This window comes from Botryllus schlosseri, chromosome 2 (assembly GCF_051294905.1).
Source record: "Botryllus schlosseri isolate E-star chromosome 2, Bs_hap1, whole genome shotgun sequence".
Lineage (NCBI taxonomy): Eukaryota > Metazoa > Chordata > Ascidiacea > Stolidobranchia > Styelidae > Botryllus > Botryllus schlosseri.
In genome coordinates, this window is record NC_137237.1 from 4122210 (window position 1) to 4128707 (window position 6498).

Here is a 6498-nt window from a genome sequence, read left to right on the forward strand (position 1 = left end):
TGAGATAAATGTCCTGCAATATACGAAATTTGTGATAGAGTTTCTGGCATAGCAATACCGGTAGACGATGATTTTGGTACGCTATTCCTACAACACCTCTTTTCATAACCTCAAAACGTTTGTTCTGACGCGTTCTGGCGTTCATAACCTTACACTGTGCAGTAGCAACAGTTTAGTTGGCTGCTATACGCACATGACATCAACTAAACATACATATCTATGAAGAGCGCATCTCTCCCTCATGACGACACAGTTCATATCGCCACCGACCGAAAACAGCTGATTGCTAACGTACGTCATTTGCGTCGATTTGCGTCAGTAATCCGCGATAAGATAACTCACAGGCGAATCCGTATCTGTACCACAGAGTCACCAGGTGACCTTGCTCGCTGATTAAATTATCGCCGATTAAGGCAATCGGTGATTACTTTTCAATCGGCATCCGTGCAATCCACCCTACATCTTAAAAACGACGTCAAGTCTGGTAAATGTGAACTGGAGTATTCGGAAATTTCCGACACAATATGCGGCAATATATATTTCGTTCGTTCTCAGCTCCAGGCATCTTTCGAAGTTTGATACGGCCTTTAACATATTATTGAGGACCCATTCTATTCATAACAGAGTAAGAAGTCCCTCGTTCTTTGGCTATTATACCATAAAAACAACATCAACTCTGGTGCATGTGGATTGGTTTATTAGGCAATATCCGACACAATATGCGGCAATATATATTTCGATGGTTCTCAGCTCCAGGCATCTTCCGAAGTTTGAAACGGCTTTTAAGATGTTGTTTAGGACCCAATTTATTCATAACAGGGTAAGAAGTCTCTCCTTCTTTGGCTATTATATCTTTAAAACGACGTCAAGTCTGTGAATTGGAGTATTGCGCGATTTCCGACACAATATGCAGCAATATATATTTTGATGGTTCTCAGCTCCAGGCATCTTCCGAAGTTTGAAACGGCTTTTAAGATGTTATTTAGGACTCATTTTATTCATAACAGGGTAAGAAGTCCTTCCTTCTTTGGCTATTAAATCTTTTAAACGACGTCAAGTCTGCTACATGTGAATTGGAGTATATTAGGCAATTTCCGACACAATATGCGGGAATATATATTTTGATGGTTCTCAGCTCCAGGCATCTTCCGAAGTTTGAAACGGCTTTTAAGATGTTGTTTAGGACCCAATTTATTCATAACAGGGTAAGATGTCTCTCCTTCTTTGGCTATTATATCTTTAAAGCGACGTCAAGTCGGTGAATTGGAGTATTGCGCGATTTCCGACACAATATGCGGCAATATATATTTTGCTGGTTCTCAGCTCCAGGCATATTCCGAAGTTTGAAACGGCTTTTAAGATGTTGTTTAGGACCCAATTTATTCATAACAGGGTAAGAAGTCTCTCCTTCTTTGGCTATTATATCTTTAAAACGACGTCAAGTCTGCTACATGTGAATTGGAGTATTAGGCAATTTCCGACACAATATGCGGCAATATATATTTTGATGGTTCTCAGCTCCAGGCATATTCCGAAGTTTGAAACGGCTTTTAAGATGTTATTTAGGACCCATTTTATTCATAACAGGGTAAGAAGTCCTTCCTTCTTTGGCTATTATATCTTTAAAACGACGTCAAGTCTGCTACATGTGAATTTGAGTATTAGGCAATTTCCGACACAATATGCGACAATATATATTTTGATGGTTCTCAGCTCCAGGCATCTTCCGAAGTTTGAAACGGCTTTTAAGATGTTATGTAGGACCCAATTTATTCATAACAGGGTAAGAAGTCCTTCCTTCTTTGGTTATTATATCTTTAAAACGACGTCAAGTCTGCTACATGTGAATTTGAGTATTAGGCAATTTCCGACACAATATGCGGCAATATATATTTTGATGGTTCTCAGCTCCAGGCATATTCCGAAGATTGAAATGACTTTGTAAATGTTAGCTAAGACCCTTTTCATCCATAACAGGGCAGGAAGTCATCCCTACTTCGGCTATTAGATGTTAAAATCGGCATCGAGTCTAGGTACATCTGAACTCGTGTAGGCCTATTTGGCAATTTCAGGCATAATTATCTACTGAATATATGTCGATGGTTCCCATCTCCTGATAGGTTTCGAAGTTTGAAACGGCTATTATTATGTTATTAGGGCCCCTTAAATTCATAAAAGGGTACTAAGTCCTTCCCACAATGGCGATCATGCGGTAAAAACGACATAAATGCAGGTTAAAATTATCTGGCAACCGCTTTTTGTGATATTTGAAAATTTTCCAATCTTAAATATATAATGTTCCCATCGTAATAACAAGTGTTTCTCATATCGCGTACTTTTTCTAATAGAATCACGGTGGTCGGTGCCTGCATATAGCATGTAAAAACGAAGCCGAATGGTGTCTAACATCTTCATTGCTGCGTCCCTATGAGCATTATGCAGTAATCAGAGAATGGTGAATGGTACCGGTAGCTTCCATCGCAAAGGACAAGAAGCTATAAAGAAAGATTGTATTACCGTACGTTGGAACTGTGAAAAGGATTTTATTTTAGGTTTGTGTAACACTGGCATATTTGTGAGAAACTTGTTATTTATAACATTGATTTCCATCTACTTTTATCATAAACGTTATATTATTATGACAATCTGCATATTATTATTGCCTCGACTCCTATTTGTGTTTCTTCTTCTGTTACCTCCACTGAGCTATATCCTCTGAGTGCACTGTATTAGTCCGCTGCGATAATTGCGACGAGTAGTATAAGACCTGTACATGTGATTTCATGATTCCCAGTCAAATTTGTTTATTTTTGACGAAGTAATAAATTGTCAATACGGTATGTCTGTAGTTTGTGATTTACATTTCTAGATCACTCAGAGAATATAAGAGTCTGTGAAAGATATTTCCACAATAGTGATATCAGGCTTGTCTCAGTCAGTGATTTACATTACTAGAGCTCTCGGAATACAAAAGTATATCACAAGACAATTCCACGATAATAACATCAGGCTAACGCATTGCTGCAGACAGAATACGAGATATGGCTGTGTCCCATCTAAATTTACGTGGCAAAAGATTTCAGTCGAGCAACACCAAGTGAAGAGAATATCAGACAGCTTGTGTGTTGACGTGGATATTTTTCTATATACTCATAGAGGCAGATGATCCAACCAGTTTGTACAGCAGGGTTCGCCAACTCAATACCAGTCTCAAGGCAACATCGAGACGAAATATGTCACACATAGTTACCACAAAAGAACTAGTATTTTATTGAAGGAATACAAATACAACAAAGAATATCGGGATAATGAATATCATTTTATTCTACAGTATGAGCTGCGTACGATACCTGACAACAGTTTGCATAACAGTACTATCTGAAAGACATCTCTTAATCTTGTGGGAATCCCTAAGTGGTTTTCTAAGACTCTCAGTCTTGGCAGTATCTCGATCCGCCGTCACACGTCAAGCCAAGATACCCCACCCATTCATATCAGCTGGTTCTGTCTCGATTAAATGCTGTTACCATCGCCGAAGCTGTTTCAGCTAGCGAGACAGGCCACCCCTGGGGTTTTCCACCCAGATCTGGGGTTTTCGGGCATCCCCTGGGTCATCAGAGTGTTCGTCAGGTCAATTTCACGCTCGAAAATCAATTATTAGACCAGTAAGATCATAATGTCGTGAAATGTACGTCCTTCAGTTCGAGTTCGCCATTGTCGATGGATTCAGCTGTTACTGTAACGGGAGAGTCTTGAGAGACTGTTTACATTCGATAGTTTCACTACTAAAATGAGATGCCTTGCGATACGATGGAGCTTCATTGAATGCTGACAGTCAGGTACTTGGCTGCAATCATGTATGTCTTCATCTTTCCAAACTAAAGATTGAATGAGCATATAGGAGTCAATATTGTTACGCCGTTTTGGGTATGCTACATCAAGATAGTCAATCATCTCCAAATAAGTTTCATGCAGCATTAATGCCAATAAACGAACACAGTAAATTAATATGTACCGGTACTGTGTCTGAGAAAATGAGAATAATCCATGTATTCTACAAACGTTTTGTAGCCTAATAATCAATGTTCCCTCTAATTCAGTGGTTCCCAACGTGGGCGATATCGCCCCTGGGGGCGATTTGGCGATCTAGGGGGGGCGAAAATAGCGAAGGGGGCGATGACACGTCAATACGGCTGACCTTTTGTTTTTTAGTCAACCCACGGAAATTTAGTTACAAAAGTGTGTCAAATTAGACGTCGAGCCGAAAATGTGACCATTTTTTTAGTCAACCCGCCGGATAATTATAGTTTGTACGCCCAATTTACGGTACACAAAATTTGGGGGGCGATGATCGGTGTCGACCTTGAAAAGGGGGCGATGGGTCGAAAAAGGTTGGGACCCACTGCAGTCTAATTTTTGATGAGTCTGCGCACACTCACCAACCAACTGCGCAGAGCCTTGGACATGGACAACAGTGGGTAACGACTAAAAAAATGGTCCTCACTTCAGATTTTTTGTGCGCAACTTGAATTTTCTGTGCGAAGAGACAGTGTAAGCACTGCGCACGTGCGAAGCTTAGAGGTAACATTGCTAATAATCTATTATTTCCAGATCAAGTGAATTTCAGTGCAAGCGTTTCAATGTCCACAAACGTAAAAACTGTTGAATATGCATAGGCTACACAGGTAGCCATACATCCGTTCGCGACAATAAGAAGCCAAGAACTACGTTCTTTACAGTTCCAAGCTGAACTTCTTACAAGAAATTAGCATAAAATAATATTAAATCACCTTATATATACGCGGCTTCCTTACATTCCAATGGCGAGGTATTCAGAAACGTCGGCGAATAACCTCGTCAGGGGAGCAAAATGTGGCTGGTTCTAATCTTGGCCAGTCATACACTACTGGCGCCAGAGCGCTGGAAATCGTCTATACTAAACAGCGGACCATAACAAGATAGCTCATTAGTGCGATTTTTTTGACATGTCAATAAAAGTCAAAATTAGGTCAAATTGTTTACAAAATCAAACATTTTTTGACCTCTACATTTAGTTTATATCGTATATTTTGCGCTGTCTGTGAACTTATCATTTGATAATTTACAGCCTGTAGCCTACTTTATAGGCCTACCGTTGTAAACGGTCCATCGTCTGCTTATTGTGAATCATAAACCGTCTAATGAAACAAATAGTGACATGGTTTTATGGTCAACGTACCGCAATATCCTAACTGAAGCAAGACTGCTTGGGCATTGCATGGTTCTTGCATCGAGAAGCGCAAGCTGAAAAATTGTGATATAGACAACATTGTCAGAATGAAGCAACATGGTGCATCACCAGCAAGCAGTGTGCAGTGCACACAACTTCAGTGTTGTCAGCTAATAACTGCTGCTGTTGAACGTTCTTTCTCCATTCTTGACAAGCTACTCAGTAAGAACAGACACTTTCTACCCGAGATAGCGCAGTGGTATAATCCGGGGCTGTAACACCAATGGGTGTGGGTTCGATTCCGACCGAGGTTGACTTCATAATTCCGATAGCTAAGTGTTGGAGGTTTACCTAGGCTCCTCGTCGCCACCTCATCCGCGTAAGCGGTGTCTTACAAAAAAGCCTAGAGGTGGGCCGTGCTATATGTTGGCAGTTACGGAAAATAATGAAGAACATCGGCCTGGTGTAAATGACCATAGTAGTTGACAAACACCATGAATACCGCAAAACAAACACTTTCTACCCGAGAATGTAGGAAAGTATCTTTCGTTGTACTACCACAAATTTTAATTATTCCACCATAATACGTAATGTAACTACTGCAATTCTTCATAGGGCCAGATTTCGTTAAAATACTAGTTTTTTCATGTGAAAATTTGTCAGTTTTTGAGCCAAAAACGTTCTTTCAGGCCAATCTACTTTGTAAGGACATACAGTTCCAACCAGAAATGAAGATAGGCAGTACAATTTTAACATTATGTGCGAAAACACCTAATTTGCATGCGTGAGGTCAAAATTTGGTCAAATTTCAGTTTTTTTAGGTCAAAAAAGTCAAAATTTAGATTTTTTAGGTCAAAATCTTCCGTGTTTAAGGCCAAAAAAAATCGCCCTACTCATTACTAAAGGGCGGAGAGCGGAAAAGCGGAACATGTAATACTAAACGGCGGACCGGCGGACTATCACAAAATTTACAATGTAAACGGCGGAACGCGGATCAGGCGCGTCTCGTAATTTTCTCAAGTGATCTTTTCCTGGACTTTGTTGAAGCTTATATTTTGTTGAAAATTTTGTCAAGTAATGTAATTCTTCAACATCTAGTTATGAGTTACGACACAATTTTACTTTATTCCATGTCGTTTTGTACTTTATATGTTTTGTATTTCTAAAATGTAGTAAACTTTTATTGGTCATGACATTGTAATCTGTTGACACCGGATCACAGTGTCAGTTCTATAATAGAACTTCTATTAACAATTTCAACAATAACAATCATTTCAAAAGACTACAAC